Raw genomic sequence first — 17,600 nt, 5'->3', positions numbered from 1 at the left:
ATATAATCCATCATGTAATATGATCCATCAATAAATGATCCATCAATAAATGATCCATATATAATATATAATATAATATAATAATATAATGTAATATATAATATACATATACAGTCAAGCCCGAAGTTATTCATACCTCTGGCAAATTTTGACTTAAAATTACTTTAATTCAACTAGCAGGTTGTTTTTTGACCAGAAATATCTAAATGTTTTCAGGTTCCAGGTTCCAGGTTCCAGGTTCCAGGTTCCAGGTTCCAGGTTCCAGGTTCCAGGTTCCAGAGGCTACAGAGCAAAGAATTATTAAAAAATACAAGACGCTCCACACTGTGGAAAATCTCAGAGGACGCGGTCGGAAGCCAAAAGTGACGCCTGTACTGGCCAGGAGGATCAGCAGCAAGGCCATCCTGGTGAATCTGGGCTCTGCTGGTGGCAGACAGTCCAATGGACACTGCTGGGTTCCACTGCTGGGTTCCACTGCTGGGTTCCACTGCTGGGTTCCACTGCTGGGTTCCACTGCTGGGTTCTACTGCTGGGTTCCACTGCTGGGTTCCACTGCTGGGTTCCACTGCTGGGTTCTACTGCTGGGTTCTACTGCTGGGTTCTACTGCTGGGTTCCACTGCTGGGTTCTACTGCTGGGTTCCACTGCTGGGTTCTACTGCTGGGTTCCATGGACGCAGACCAAGGAGGACGCCACTTTCAGATAAGGCACACAAAAGCCTGCTTGGCCTTTGCAAAATGCTCATCTGGACAAAGAAGAAGACTTCTGGTCTTCTGTTTTATGGTCAGATGAAACACAATGATGTCGTCCCCACTGTCTAACCCTAACCCTAAGAACCCCGTCCCCACTGTCTAACCCTAACCCTAAGAACCCCGTCCCCACTGTCTAACCCTAACCTTAAGAACCCCGTCCCCACTGTCTAACCCTAACCTTAAGAACCCCGTCCCCACTGTGTAACCCTAACCTTAAGAACCCCATCCCCACTGTGTAACCCTAACCTTAAGAACCCCGTCCCCACTGTCTAACCCTAACCTTAAGAACCCCGTCCCCACTGTCTAACCCTAACCTTAAGAACCCCGTCCCCACTGTCTAACCCTAACCTTAAGAACCCCGTCCCCACTGTCTAACCCTAACCTTAAGAACCCCGTCCCCACTGTCTAACCCTAACCTTAAGAACCCCGTCCCCACTGTCTAACCCTAACCTTAAGAACCCCGTCCCCACTGTCTAACCCTAACCTTAAGAACCCCGTCCCCACTATCTAACCCTAACCTTAAGAACCCCGTCCCCACTGTCTAACCCTAACCTTAAGAACCCCGTCCCCACTGTGTAACCCTAACCTTAAGAACCCCGTCCCCACTGTCTAACCCTAACCTTAAGAACCCCGTCCCCACTGTCTAACCCTAACCTTAAGAACCCCGTCCCCACTGTCTAACCCTAACCTTAAGAACCCCGTCCCCACTGTCTAACCCTAACCTTAAGAACCCCGTCCCCACTGTCTAACATGGTGGTGGTAACCTAATGCTGGCGGCCCGGCCAGAGTCCTGACTGCAGCGGCCCGGCCAGCTGAAGATGAACGGGCTAAAACCTGGTCAGCAGTTATAGGAAGCGTTTGATGCTGTAATCGCCAATAAAGGCTTTTCTATTGATTATTGAGAAGAGTTATTTCAAGTTAAAAAACAACTTGCTAGTTGAATTAAAGTAATTTTAGAGGTATGAATAATTTCGGGCTTGACTGTATTATAATATGATCCATCAGTACAGACATGATTGATCCTTCAGGTTCAGTCAGTGAGCTCTGTTCAATAAGTTATACTCAGTATGATCCATCATGTAATATGATCCATCAATAATAAATATATAATATATATATATATATATATATATATATATATATATATAATATAATATGATCCAGTAAATATAATCTATCATGTAATATGATCTAATAAATGATCCATATATAATATATAATATAATAATATAATATAATATAATATATAATATGATCTATCACAGGGGTTCTTAACTGGTCTCACTCTGGGACCCACATTTTCCCATGGTCATTAAGTCGCGACCCACTTTTATAGTCCTTCAAACTACGCTAATGTAGTTTTTAAAAAGCCTTTGAAAACTCAAGTCTTTAACATAAACATACTCATTTTTATTGAGCAGTGAGTAAGTAAGTGCGTTTCAAAACACCAGAGAACCATGACAACTATGTACAGAATTGAACGAAATAAGTATCAAAAGTGCACAAATTAATTATGGCTACAAAATGATATATTTCACTTATATGTAGGCCTATTCAGAAATAATAAGGAACTTAGGAGGACCATTACAACTGCATGGACAAAAAGAAAAAAGAAAATAAATAAAATAAATATCAAACAATTATGAAAGATCTACAAAGCAAGATCTTTTCTATGGGCTGAAATATGTGCCACCAGAAACTGAATCTGAATCACATCATTTGAATTTTGTTCAATTTGAATCATTGCATTGAAAAACTGGATCTGAATTGTACTATTTGAAATTGAATGTATTAGTTTGTATCATTCGTTCTTTCTATTTAATGGCTCTGCGTGTAACAGAGAGAATGTATCATAGCATCATAGACCGTACCATGAATTCCTGCTTCAGGTGATGCTTGTGCTTTAAAAAGTGCAAATGAAGCAGATAATGGATGAGGCTGGGACAACGCGATGGGGTCGCGTATCCAAGCATCATTGTTGCTGTATTTCTCAGGGAAGTAGTTGTTGTCAAACCGAGCTTGAAGTTTAGTAAGATGCGCACTGAGGGGTTTTTTCAAGCTGCTGTACTTCATGGCAAGCACTGGGAAACATGTCCAGTCTGTCTTTGGATAAATGATTCTATCAGACATGTTTGATTTTTTTCAGGAACGCAGCGATTTTGTTTTTTAATGCATTGAGGTGACCCACTTTTGGGTCGCGACCCACCAGTTGAGAACCACTGATCCATCAGACATGTTTGATTGATCTCAGATGTTTAATGTTTGTTTAAAACCTGATGATGTCATCAGTAGATGACACCCACCCTCCAGGAGCCCCCCACCCTCCAGGAGCCCCCCCCACCCTCCAGGAGCCCCCCACCCTCCAGGTAATAGTGAGGGAGCCCCCCACCCTCCAGAGCCCCCCCACCCTCCAGGAGCCCCCCCACCCTCCAGGCTATAGTGAGGCTAACCCTAACCCTTAAACAGACCCTAACCCTTAAACAGACCCTAACCCTTAAACAGACCCTAACCCTTAAACAGACCCTAACAGACCCTAACCCTTAAACAGACCCTAACCCTTAAACAGACCCTAACCCTTAAACAGACCCTAACCCTTAAACAGACCCTAACCCTTAAACAGACCCTAACAGACCCTAACCCTTAAACAGACCCTAACCCTTAAACAGACCCTAACAGACCCTAACCCCTTAAACAGACCCTAACAGACCCTAACCCTTAAACAGACCCTAACCCTTAAACAGACCCTAACCCTTAAACAGACCCTAACAGACCCTAACCCTTAAACAGACCCTAACCCTTAAACAGACCCTAACCCTTAAACAGACCCTAACCCTTAAACAGACCCTAACCCTTAAACAGACCCTAACCCTTAAACAGACCCTAACCCTTAAACAGACCCTAACAGACCCTAACCCTTAAACAGACCCTAACCCTTAAACAGACCCTAACAGACCCTAACCCCTTAAACAGACCCTAACAGACCCTAACCCTTAAACAGACCCTAACCCCTTAAACAGACCCTAACCCTTAAACAGACCCTAACCCTTAAACAGACCCTAACAGACCCTAACCCTTAAACAGACCCTAACAGACCCTAACCCTTAAACAGACCCTAACCCTTAAACAGACCCTAACCCTTAAACAGACCCTAACAGACCCTAACCCTTAAACAGACCCTAACAGACCCTAACCCTTAAACAGACCCTAACCCTTAAACAGACCCTAACCCTTAAACAGACCCTAACAGACCCTAACCCTTAAACAGACCCTAACAGACCCTATGTGAGGGTTAGACGTAGTGTAGCAGCTCTATATAACATGATGGTATATATATTATATATAATATATCACCATGTTAGGGTTAGAGTGATATATTAGTATATTAGTATATAATATATATTATATATCAGGATGTTAGACGTAGTGTAGCAGCCCGTCAGTTATCAGTGATAAGGGTTAGTAATAACATCCTGATAACATGATGGTATATAATATATAATATATAATATAGCATGTAAGGGTTATATATATTATATTAGTATGTATCACTCTAACCCTTACATGCTATATTATATATTATATATTATATATTATATATTATATACCAGGACGTTATCTGATCAAACCTGTTTCACCTTTCAGGAAGTAAAGCTCAGTCAGTTGTTGCCTCTGAGAGCTGAAATGGCACAGAGAGATCAGCTAGACCGAGAAACATTCTCTTGTTCGATCTGTCTGGATCTACTGAAGGATCCGGTGGCTACTTCCTGTGGACACAGCTACTGTATGAGCTGTATTAAAGGATTCTGGGATGGAGAGGATCAGAGGAAGATCTACAGCTGCCCTCAGTGCAGAGAGACCTTCAGACGGAGGCCTGTCCTGAAGAAAAACACCATGTTAGCAGCTTTAGTGGAGCAGCTGAAGAAGACTGGACTCCAAGCTGCTCCTGCTGATCACTGCTATGCTGGACCTGAAGATGTGGCCTGTGATGTCTGCACTGGGAGGAAGCTGAAAGCCTTCAAGTCCTGTCTGACGTGTCTGATGTCTTACTGTGAGAATCACCTCCAGTCTCACTTTGAATTAACCAAATTAAAGAAACACAAGCTGGTGGAGCCCTCGGAGAAGCTCCAGGAGAACATCTGCTCTCGTCATGATGAGGTGATGAAGATATTCTGCCGTACAGATAAGAAGTGTATCTGTTATCTGTGCACTATGGAGGATCATAAAGGCCACGACACAGTCCCAGCTGCAGCAGAAAGGACTGAGAGGCAGAGAGAGCTCGAGGTGAATCGACTAAACATCCAGCAGAGAATCCAGGACAGAGAGAAAGATGTGAAGCTGCTTCAACAGGAGGTGGAGGCCGTCAGTCGCTCTGCTGATAAAGCAGTGGAGGACAGTGAGAAGATCTTCACTCAGCTGATCCGTCTCCTCCAGAAAAGAAGCTCTGAAGTGAAGCGGCAGATCAGATCCCAGCAGGAAACTGAAGTGAGTGGAGTCAAAGAGCTTCAGGAGAAGCTGCAGCAGGAGATCACTGAGCTGAAGAGGAAAGACGCTGAATTGAAGCAGCTCTCACACACAGAGGATCACAACCAGTTTCTACACAACTACCCCTCAGTGTCACAACTCAGTGAACCTACAGACTCATCCAGCATCAATATCCATCCTCTGAGACACTTTGAGGATGTGACAGCAGCTGTGTCAGAGCTCAGAGATAAACTACAGGACATCCTGAGGGACAAATGTACAAACATCTCACTGACAGAGACTGAAGTGGACGTTTTACTGTCAGAACCAGAAGCAGAACCAGAACCCAAGACCAGAGCTGAGTTCGTAAGATATTCACGTGAAATCACTCTGGACCCAAACACAGCAAACACACATCTGTTAATATCTGAGCGGAACAGAAAAGTAACATGTACAAGACAAAAACAGTCTTATTCTAGTCACACAGACAGATTCACTTATTGGTGTCAGGCCCTGAGTAGAGAGAGTCTGACTGGACGTTGTTACTGGGAGGTGGAGTGGAGAGGAGGGTTAGGATTTTATGCAGCAGTCGCATACAAGAATATCAGCAGAGCAGGACGTGAATCTATATTTGGATGTAATGACAAATCTTGGTCTTTACGTTATTTCTTTGACAGGTATGGATTTTCGTTCAACAACATAGAAACTCCCGTCTCAGGTCCTCGTTCCTACAGAGTCGGAGTGTACCTGGATCACAGAGCAGGTATTCTGTCCTTCTACAGCCTCTCTGAAACCATGACTCTCCTCCACAGAGTCCAGACCACATTCACTCAGCCTCTCTATGCTGGACTTTGTGTTTATGATGTTGGATCTACAGCTGAGTTGTGTAAAGTGAAATAGACAGAAGTCATTTCAGACTTCATGTGTCAGATGTTGTAATTCTTCATGTTTTTGTCTCCATGTTTCTGAGCTGCTCAGAGATCAGCTGACATGCTAATAGGGATATTCAACACTTTGTTTACTTTATGTATGTGTCGTTTATATTATCAGTTTCTTTAAATGTGACTTTTTCCTGTGTGTTTTTATCCATGGAGGCTCTCACTGCTCATCACCATGTTTTTAACCTTCACTGACATTTCTTCCGATGAAAATGTGAACTTCTCTTTGTTCTAAATGTTAGTTTCATGTTTGTATTGATGTATTTGTGTCTGTTGGTTCTTAAACGGAGAAAACAGCAGAACTTCCTTCATCACAGATATTTTGTTCTCATCACTTTGTAAATTCATAAAGAAATGTTCAATCAAACTGTAATGATCATGATAATAATCATTAATGATGTTCTTGTACATAGCTGACATTCTGGGTTAAACTAACTGACTGTGTGGATGAAGTCAATCTGAACATGAAATCATTGATCACACTTTACTGATTGGATGTGTCAACAATCTGAAGCTTCAATAATCAATAAAGATGATTTTTATCAACAGTGATCAAAGTGTTTTCTTCTCATTCAAAGCTTGTGGAGAAAATATGAAACTACAATGAGAGTTTATTAAAGTTCACATAATAATACTGCAGTACTTTTACTGTAATACTGCATACTACATCACTATAATACTGCAGTACTTTTACTGTAATACTGCATACTACATCACTATAATACTGCAGTACTTTTACTGTAATACTGCATACTACATCACTATAATACTGCAGTACTTTTACTGTAATACTGCATACTACATCACTATAATACTGCAGTACTTTTACTGTAATACTTTTACTTTAATACTTTCATTACATCAATATCTCACTGACATTTCTGCAGTGTATACAGCTATTGTCAGAACTTTACTTAAAGCCAGCAAGCCTCACCTAAAGTATAAGAAGAAGGGAAAATTTAGGCCTGGTTGAAATTCATATGTGGCTGACAGTTTGTAGATGGGTGTAACCAACATGTGACGCAGCACGAAGTTGTCAGGCTGCATTTATGACTGAATCACATGTTGTTCAGATCAAAGTTCAAACTTATTAAAACTTATCAAGAAGTGAAGCTCAGTCAGTCGTTGCCTCTGAGAGCTGAAATGGCGCAGAGAGATCAGCTGGACCGAGAAACAATCTCTTGTTTGATCTGTGAGAATCTACCGAAGGAGCCAGTGACTATTCCCTGTGGACACAGCTACTGTATGAGCTGTATTAAAGGATTCTGGGATGGAGAGGATCAGAGGAAGATCTACAGCTGCCCTCAGTGCAGACAGATCTTCACACCAAGGCCTGTCCTGAAGAAAAACACCATGTTAGCAGCTTTAGTGGAGCAGCTGAAGAAGACTGGACTCCAAGCTGCTCCTGCTGATCACTGCTATGCTGGACCTGAAGATGTGGCCTGTGATGTCTGCACTGGGAGGAAGCTGAAAGCCTTCAAGTCCTGTCTGCAATGTCTGATGTCTTACTGTGAGAATCACCTACAGTCTCACTTTGAATCAACCAAATTAAAGAAACACAAGCTGGTGGAGCCCTCGGAGAAGCTCCAGGAGAACATCTGCTCTCGTCATGATGAGGTGATGAAGATATTCTGCCGTACAGATAAGAATTGTATCTGTTATCTGTGCACTATGGAGGATCATAAAGGCCACGACACAGTCCCAGCTGCAGCAGAAAGGACTGAGAGGCAGAGAGAGCTCGAGGTGAGTCGACTAAACATCCAGAAGAGAATCCAGGACAGAGAGAAAGATGTGAAGCTGCTTCAACAGGAGGTGGAGGCCGTCAGTCGCTCTGCTGATAAAGCAGTGGAGGACAGTGAGAAGATCTTCACTCAGCTGATCCGTCTCCTCCAGAAAAGAAGCTCTGATGTGAAGCAGCAGATCAGATCCCAGCAGGAAACTGAAGTGAGTGGAGTCAAAGAGCTTCAGGAGAAGCTGCAGCAGGAGATCACTGAGCTGAAGAGGAAAGACGCTGAACTGAAGCAGCTCTCACACACAGAGGATCACAACCAGTTTCTACACAACTACCCCTCAGTGTCACAACTCTGTGAACCTACAGACTCATCCAGCATCAATATCCGTCCTCTGAGATACTTTGAGGATGTGACAGCAGCTGTGTCAGAGCTCAGAGATAAACTACAGGACATCCTGAGGGACAAATGGACAAACATCTCACTGGCAGAGACTGAAGTGAACGTTTTACTGCCACAACCAGAGCCCAAGACCAGAGCTGAGTTCTTAAGAAATTCATGTGAAATCACTCTGGATCCAAACACAGTAAACACACATCTGTTTTTATCTGAGGGGAACAGAAAATTAGAATGTACAAGTCAACAGTCTTATTCTAGTCACACAGACAGATTCACTGATAGGTGTCAGGTCCTGAGTAGAGAGAGTCTGACTGGACGTTGTTACTGGGAGGTGGAGTGGAGAGGATGGGTAGGAGTTCATGTAGCAGTCGCATACAACAATATCAGCAGATCAGGAGATGAATCTCGATTTGGACGTAATGACAAATCTTGGTCTTTATATTGTGACACTGACAGTTATGAAATTTGGTTCAACAACATTAAAACTCTTGTCTCAGGTCCTTGTTCCTACAGAGTCGGAGTGTACCTGGATCACAGAGCAGGTATTCTGTCCTTCTACAGCGTCTCTAAAACCATGACTCTCCTCCACAGAGTCCAGACCACCATGACTCTCCTCCACAGAGTCCAGACCACATTCACTCAGCCTCTCTATGCTGGACTTTGGCTGCATGGTGGATCCACAGTTAAGTTGTGTAAAGTGAAATAGACAGAAGTCATTTCAGACTTCATGTGTCAGATGTTGTAATTCTTCATGTTTTTGTCTCCATGTTTCTGAGCTGCTCAGAGATCAGCTGACATGCTAATAGGGATATTCAACACTTTATTTCACTTTATGTATGTGTCGTTTATATTATCAGTTTCTTTAAATGTGACTTTTTCCTGTGTGTTTTTATCCATGGAGGCTCTCACTGCTCATCACCATGTTTTTAACCTTCACTGACATTTCTTCAGATGAAAATGTGAACTTCTCTTTGTTCTAAATGTTAGTTTCATGTTTGTATTGATGTATTTGTGTCTGTTGTTTCTTAAACAGAGAAAACAGCAGAACTTCCTTCATCACAGATATTTTGTTCTCATCACTTTGTAAATTCATAAAGAAATGTTCAATCAAACTGTAATGATCATGATAATAATCATTAATGATGTTCTTGTACATAGCTGACATTCTGGGTTAAACTAACTGACTGTGTGGATGAAGTCAATCTGAACATGAAATCATTGATCACACTTTACTGATTGGATGTGTCAACAATCTGAAGCTTCAATAATCAATAAAGATGATTTTATCAACAGTGATCAAAGTGTTTTCTTCTCATTCAAAGCTTGTGGAGAAAATGTGAAACTATATTTTACTGCAGTAAAGTATCTGAGTACTTCTTCCAGTACTGCTGCTGACAGTTTCTACAGAGGATCATGTGACTGTCAAAGGTCGACATTTATCAGCAGAGTTTCTGGATAAGATGAACTTTGGTTTTATTTGCTTGTATTTCAAACAAAACAACATGATTAAAATATAAATGTGTTGCAGTAAAGTTAAATGTTGAGCAGCTTTTAACTGAGACTTTACTGTAAATGAGAAAACACAGGACGAGGAGCCGCACTGTTCATTCAAACTGATAGCCATCCCTGTTCTTTAAACACAACAAGCTCCACTTTGGGATAAGATTTCATTGTTTCATTCTTCAGATTCATAGATTGTAGATGGTTGTAACCAACATGTGACGTAGCACAGAGCTGTCAGGCTGCATTCAGGCTGTCAGGCTTGTTCTGATCAAAGTTCAAACTTATTAAACTTATCAGGAAATTAAACTCAGTCGTTGCCTCTGAGAGCTGAAATGGTGCAGAGAGATCAGCTGGACCGAGAAACACTCTGCTGTCCCATCTGTCTGGATCTACTGAAGGATCCGGTGACTACTACCTGTGGACACAGCTACTGTATGAGCTGTATTAAAGGATTCTGGGATGGAGAGGATGAGAGGAAGATCTACAGCTGCCCTCAGTGCAGAGAGGCCTTCAGACGGAGACCTGTCCTGAAGAAAAACACCATGTTAGCAGCTTTAGTGGAGCAGCTGAAGAAGACTGGACTCCAAGCTGCTCCTTTTACTGTTATAATTTCATCGAGGCTGTATATATGTACATTTACTACAGTTTGAGGTTCTAGTACTTTACTGTAGTACAGTTTGAGGTTCTAGTACTTTACTGTAGTACAGTTTGAGGTTCTAGTACTTTACTGTAGTACAGTTTGAGGTACTAGTACTTTACTCTAGTACAGTTAGAGGTACTTGTATTTTACCATAGTACAATTTGAGGTACTTGTAGTCGTCGTTTCCCGTATTTTGTAGTTTCACCAGATGAATCCTTTTTTTTTTGACCAAACAGGAAACGTTCAGAGAGAGAAGTCTGAATGAAACTTTGTGTGACAGATCGTTTGTTTGTTTTCTTCTTTCTTTTCACGGCTCATTTAATCTCAGTCACAGCAGCCGATGCTCTGCAGAAACAAGAACTTTTACTCTCATGCTTTGAGTGAACGTCGCTGCTTAGACTTTGTTGTGGGAGATCTGAGTCCGGTGAAGGATGTGAGTGTTTGCTGCACAGCTGGCTGAGAGCAGGTCTCTCCTCGTGTGTTGAACATGTCACACAGATCCTGAACCCTGCCGCTGATGGATCGGTCTTAATATTTACTGATGAACTTTAATCAGCAGATCCAAATGAGACACAGTTGTCTGTCTGTTGGTAATCGCTCTTCTTCTTCTTCTTCTCCTTCTTCTTCTTCTGTGGTTGGTATTGTTGGCGGTGTAACGTTGAGAGCTCGGGAGAGACGTCGACCTCCGGCTGATCCCGCCGAATGTTTGGAGTCAAACTTCAGCTCCGTCTGATCTATCGGCCGCTGTGTTTAGGACCGAACCTTCACACTCACTCAGCACACACACAATGGATCACACACCGGGGACAGGGTGTGTGTGTGTGTGTGTGTGTGTGTGTGTGTGTGTGCTGAACATATTCCTCGTCTCCGTCAGCAGCCGATAGTTCAGCTCATTACAGGATCATACATCAGCGCTGGCCTGACCTCCCTCCTCTCTCTGTTTCTTTAGCTGTGACTCAAACATTTCTGGACCGAAGACGTCAGAACGAAACTACTTCTTCTGTCTCCTTCCCTAAAAAAAAAATCCTCCAAATGTGAAGAAACCATCAGCTGGTTCTTCTTCTGCTGTCAGTTTTCAGTTTTCCCTTTTTCTATTTGATTAATTACAGCTGAAGTTCACACAGTACAGACAGACACAACACAGCATTAACCCTCCTGCTGTCCTTGAGGAAAGGAAGGAAAGGAGGGAGGATGGAAGGGAGGAAAGGAAGGAAAGGAGGGAGGATGGAAGGGAGGAAAGGAATGAGGGAGGTAGGAAGGAGAGAAAGTAAGGAAGGAAGAAGGAAGGAAAGGAGGGAGGAAAGAAGGATGGAAGGGAGGAAGAAGGAAGGATGGAAGGGAGGAAGAAGGAAGGAAAGGAGGGAGGAAGAAGGATGGAAAGGAGGGAAGAAGGAAGGATGGAAGGGAGCAAAGGAAGGAGGGAGGGAGGAAGGAAAGAAAGGAAGGCAAGAAGAAGGAAGGAAAGGAGGGAGGAAGAAGGAAGGAAAGGAGAAAGGATGTAAGGGAGGAAAGGAATGGAGGAAGAAAGTAGGATGGAAGGGAGGAAAGGAGGGAAGAAGGAAGGATGGAAGGGAGGAAGAAAGAAGGAAAGGAGGAAAGGAGTAAAGAAGGAAGGAAAGGAGGCAGGAAGGAAGGTAGGAAGGAAGGAAGGTGCAAAATGCAGCCGCTCGCCTCTTAACTGGAGTACGTAAGAGGGAGCACATAACGCCCATCCTGGCCTCCCTCCACTGGCTACCTGAGCACTTTAGAGTCCATTTTAAGATTCTTTGATTTGTTTTTAAATCTTTAAATGGACTGGCCACGCTCTACCTCTCCGAGCTCCTTCACCCCCACGCTCCTGCTCGGTGCCTCAGATCAGCTGATCTGCTGCTCCTGGAGGTACTGAGGTCAAAGGTCAGGTCAGCTGATCTGCTGCTCCTGAAGGTACCGAGGTCAAAGCGGAAGCTCAGAGGAGATAGAGCCTTTTCTGTAGCTGCTCCTAAACTATGGAACCAGCTTCCTTTAAATATTAGACAAGCCTCCTCACTGTCTGTTTTTAAAACTCGTCTTAAAACCCATTTTTATTCCTTGGCTTTCAACCCTGCATGAGACTCTGCTCCTGTTTTAGTGTTTTATGGTTTGTTTGTTTGTTTTAATAATTTAATATATATTATATATATTTTCAATATCTTAGTATTTATTTCCTGTTAATTGTTTTTTATGTTCCTGTGTTGTTTTTATATATTTATGTACAGCACTTTGTTTCCGCTGTGGTTGTTTTAAAGTGCTTTATAAATAAAGTTGAGTTGAGTTGAGTTGAGAAGGTAGGAGGGAAGGAAGGAAGGATGGACAAAAGAAGGAAGGAAGGAAGGTAGGAGGGAGGGAGGAAAGAAGGAAGGAGTGAGGGAGGGAGCAAAGAAAGAAAGAACAGTCAAAACAGACGGGTCAGCTGAAGTTCACACAGTACAGACAGACACAACACAGCATTAAAGACATAAATGGTTAATATATAACTTTAACATCTTTACAGCAGCTTTCATTCATTCAGGTTAACGTCGGTCAAAGTGCTTCACAGATGATTGACAAGCTGATAATAACACAGAACGAGTGTAGAGACCGAGAAGAACAAAAACAGAAGAGAAAATAAAAATGATAAAAAAGTAAAATAGAGAGAATAAGAGAAGAAGATAATTTAAAGTGAGAGTAAAAACATGAGTTAAAGTAGATTTAAAAAGATGAAAAAGGTTAAAAAGAGACAAAGTTTAATAAAAGCTTGACTGAAACATTCAGGTAGCAGAAGAGAGGAGGTCTGTTTTTACTTTAGTGAAAGTTAGTTAGACTTTCTGATGTTCACGCTCTCGTCTATAAACAGATCTCATTCAGGTTAATGTGGGTCGAAGTGTTTCACAGCTGATTGACAAGATGATAATAAGAAAGAACGAGGGATGATAAAAAGGAGAGGAACAAAAACAGCAAAACAGCACAAAGAGAACCTAAAAATTTGAGACTAATGTAGGTAAGAGAAAAGGAAGGAAGGAAGGAAGGAAAGGAAGGAAGGACAGACAGACAAAAGGAAAGAGGGAGGAAAAACATGGGACAGAAGAAGAGGACGTGATGATGCAGCCGGACATTAAAACATGGGACAGAAGAAGAGGCCGGACATTAAAACATGAGACAGAAGAAGAAGAAAAGGCTGGACATTAAAACATGGGACAGAAGAAGAGGATGTGATGATGCAGCAGGACATTAAAACATGGGACAGAAGAAGAGGACGGATGATGCAGCAGGACATTAAAACATGAGACAGAAGAAGAAGAGGACGGACATTAAAACATGAGACAGAAGAAGAGGACGGACATTAAAACATGAGACAGAAGAAGAGGACAGACATTAAAACATGAGACAGAAGAAGAGGACAGACATTAAAACATGAGACAGAAGAAGAGGACGGACGTGATGATGCAGCAGGACATTAAAACATGGGACAGAAGAAGAAGACGTGATGATGCAACCGGACATTAAAACATGGGACAGAAGAAGAAGAGGACGGACGCGTGAGATCTGCCGGGTGGGAACAATGTGAGCCGACGTCTCTCATCACGTCGAGTTTTCACATCCGCTCGAGAACATTCACATCACAGAAGTCGCTGATTTACATTTTACACACACACACACACACACATACACACACACACACACACACATACACACACACACACACACACACATACACACACACACACACACACACACACACACACACACATACACACACACACACACAGTTTTTTTTATGGGGGGGGGGTTTGTTTGAAATTTGCATTTAAACACTGAAACACTGAAACATGGAATCAGCAGCTGTGCCTGAAAACTTCACTCAGCTGAGATCAAACATGGTGCGTTCAGGAGCCAGTGGGAAATGTAATAGATTACTAGTTAGTCTGTTTAAAATGTAATAGATTACTAGTTAGTCTGTTTAAAATGTAATAGATTACTAGTTAGTCTGTTTAAAATGTAATAATTAATGTAACTATTTCAATGACTTCATCAAAGTAATGTAACTTATTACATTTGATGACTTTTCATCTGTTAGGGTAAAAGTTCCCTCCTTATGTCCTTCCTTCCTTCCTTACTTCCTTCCTTCCCTCCATCTGTCCTTCCTTCCTTTCTTGCTTGCTTCCTTCCTTTCTTCCTTCATTCATTCCTTCCATCGATCTGTCCTTCCTTCCTTCTGTCCTTCCTTCTTTCCTTCCTTCCTTCCTTCATTCCTTCCATCGATCTGGCCTTCCTTTCTTTATTTCTTTCTTTCTTTCTTTCTTTCTTTCTTTCTTCCTTCCCTCCATCTGTCCTTTCTTGTGCCCTCCTCTAGCACTACATAGTAAATAGGGAGTGATTTCGGACACAGCCCTGAAACTGCTGTACAGTACTTTATATCTGCAGTAGTTTGGGAGGTTTGAAGAGTCTATAAAAGCTTGTTTTGGCCTGATTTCTGTGTTCAGATCTGCAGAAATGAATCACACCAAGCAGACAGGCAGGAAATCACACTGAGACTCATTAGATCTCAGTAAGGAATCACGACTTCCACTGCAGAACAAGCCTCTATTCTGTCACTGTGCACACACTCACACACACACACACACACCGACACACCGACACACATTTATATATATATCTCCAAAATATATCCACTTAACTCACCCTGACAGCCCCCACCCCCCACCCCCCCCTCCTCAGGTCCCCGCTGCTGTTGCTATTGTCCTAATACTCACAAGCCAATTTCGGCAAACCCAGTTAACAGCCTGCAGAAGTTAGACGAGCTGATAGACTGACAGCTCTCTGACAAAAGGCACACAGGAGAAATCCCCCCGCTGCTAATATCTGCTGTCAGCCCCGGCCGCATCTAAAACGCCGCTAATGCATCTCCGCTCCGCCGCCGTGCCCCCGCTGTCCCCCCAACCTCGCTCGCTGCAGCCGGCAGACAGAAAGAAGAAGAGTGATATGAATACTCGCTAACGTAACAATGCTAAAAAAAAGGTGGGGGGAGAAAAAAAACCTCTTTCTAATGGCGCCGCCAAATAGCGAAACATATTTTGTGTGACAAAAGGAAGCGCCTGAGCGGGAGGGGGGGGGGCGGAGGGGGGGGCAGAGGGAGGGGGGGCGATGTTCAATCTTCCCAGGTGTCACTGCCTTCACACAGGAGAGGAAATGGGTGCCAGACAGAGAGACATCAAACCCCAGAAGTGCATCCTAAGTAGGCGTCATGTAGCAGAGAGCTGAGTGATAGTGATAGCAGCATGATGATGATGATGATGATGATGATGATGATGATGATGATGATGATGATGATAGTGCTGCTATTTGGTTTTGATGGGACGCCGTTTTGTCCCAAACAGTTTGTGTCGCCGCTCTCAGTGTTTGGCGGCGCCACTAAGAGCAAAGCTTGGAAAACAAAAGGGTATGTTTTATTGTGGCGGGGTGGCAGCGGAGGAAGGTAGCGCCTCAGTTTAACGTCACGTTTTAACCGACTGAATCGTGTTCGGTTTGTTCAGGAAACAGTCAGACAACCAGGCGGGGAGCTCAGGTCCTCTGAAATGAGGCCAACCAGGAAGTAACTTAGAACTGCATTCTATCAAAAGGCCACCAGGGGGCGACCGTCTCTATACAAGTCAATGGAGAATTCACCAACTTCTCACTTGATTTCTAACCTCAGTAAACGTTTTCAAAATGTGTTTATGGTCTCAATCGCTAGTTTAAAGCCTTCTTCAATGCAGTATGATGTTCATTTGGGACATTTTGGCCTCCCTGATTTTATATGTGACGATAAAGCAGGGTATGCATTAGGGCGTGGCTACGTCCTGATTGACAGGTTGATTGACCAATGTCCTCGAGATCCAGCCCTCGTAACCATAGCAACCTCCCCGCTCCGCCCATGGCCCCGCCTCATGCCCATATAAGTAGAATCCGTGTTCTTATTTTTCCCAGCATGCACCTGAAATTTTCAAGATGGCGCTGCCTAGATTAGAAACTATTGGCTTCCGAGCAGCAGTCCACAAACCAATGGGTGACGTCACGGATGTTACGTCTATTTCTTTTATACAGTCTATGCAGCCGACGCCTTTATGGTAAACTACTAATATTACATTCATTACGGTAAATGTACTAAATGGACAGTGTGTATTATCTCAGTGCGCAGCGTTAGTAGATCAGCTTGCACATTTTTTTGCAGGTGATGTCAAGTTTGCACACGTTTTTACACACGCAGACCTTTAATACTTCAGTGCTGCATGTTTCCATACTTCAGTGTGAATGCACCTAAATATTAAGAAGTGAAAGTACAGAAGAAGAGATTTGAGACACAGCTGATTATTTTAACCCAGATTATGATCTTTACCTAAAGCTTACACAGCGCTCACATCATAAATCATCATTACTGTTTAACAGTGATGTGACAGTTTTGCAAAGCAGATGCTGATCACAGCTGATAGTGACGCCAGATTAGAAGTGAAACATGAAACTGACACAGTGACCAGATATCAGATTACACACAGAGACTCTTTCTCCACCTCCGAGTTAAAAACTGGAATTTATTTACAGTTTGATTCCTGAAGGGTCTGCAAGATGAGAAATCCAGAAATATGTTTAAACTAGATTTAAAAGCAGCATCAGGTTTGTTAAAATGTACATTTAGTATTTTTGTTGGTTTTATATCATTTAAATGACATTTGCACCATTTTTTACCAAAAGTCAGACTGAATGCTCCTGAAAATGTCAAATGGTGTAACCACAAAAGAATGATAGATATTAAATATGTGATCAGCTACAGTGTGTTTAAGTGGACTTATACTAATAATGACTTCATTTAAAACATGTAAATGTTTCTTGGTCTCCATGGTAACCAGATGAAATGTAATATTTAGAACAATAGTATTCCATTAGCTTTATTTAATATAAAAGTTATAATGTAAGATCATGCCACACTAGTTGATATGGTGTTAGGAAGGAAGGAAGGAAGGAAGGAAGGATGTAAGATCATGCCACACTAGTTGATATGGTGTTAGGTAGGAAGGAAGGAAGGAAGGAAGGAAGGAAGGAAGGATGTAAGATCATGCCAAACTAGTTGATATGGTGTTAGGTAGGAAGGAAGGAAGGAAGGAAGGAAGGAAGGATGTAAGATCATGCCAAACTAGTTGATATGGTGT

The sequence above is a fragment of the Scomber japonicus genome, chromosome 16 (assembly GCF_027409825.1).
Source record: "Scomber japonicus isolate fScoJap1 chromosome 16, fScoJap1.pri, whole genome shotgun sequence".
Lineage (NCBI taxonomy): Eukaryota > Metazoa > Chordata > Actinopteri > Scombriformes > Scombridae > Scomber > Scomber japonicus.
This window is presented reverse-complemented; position numbering follows the sequence as displayed.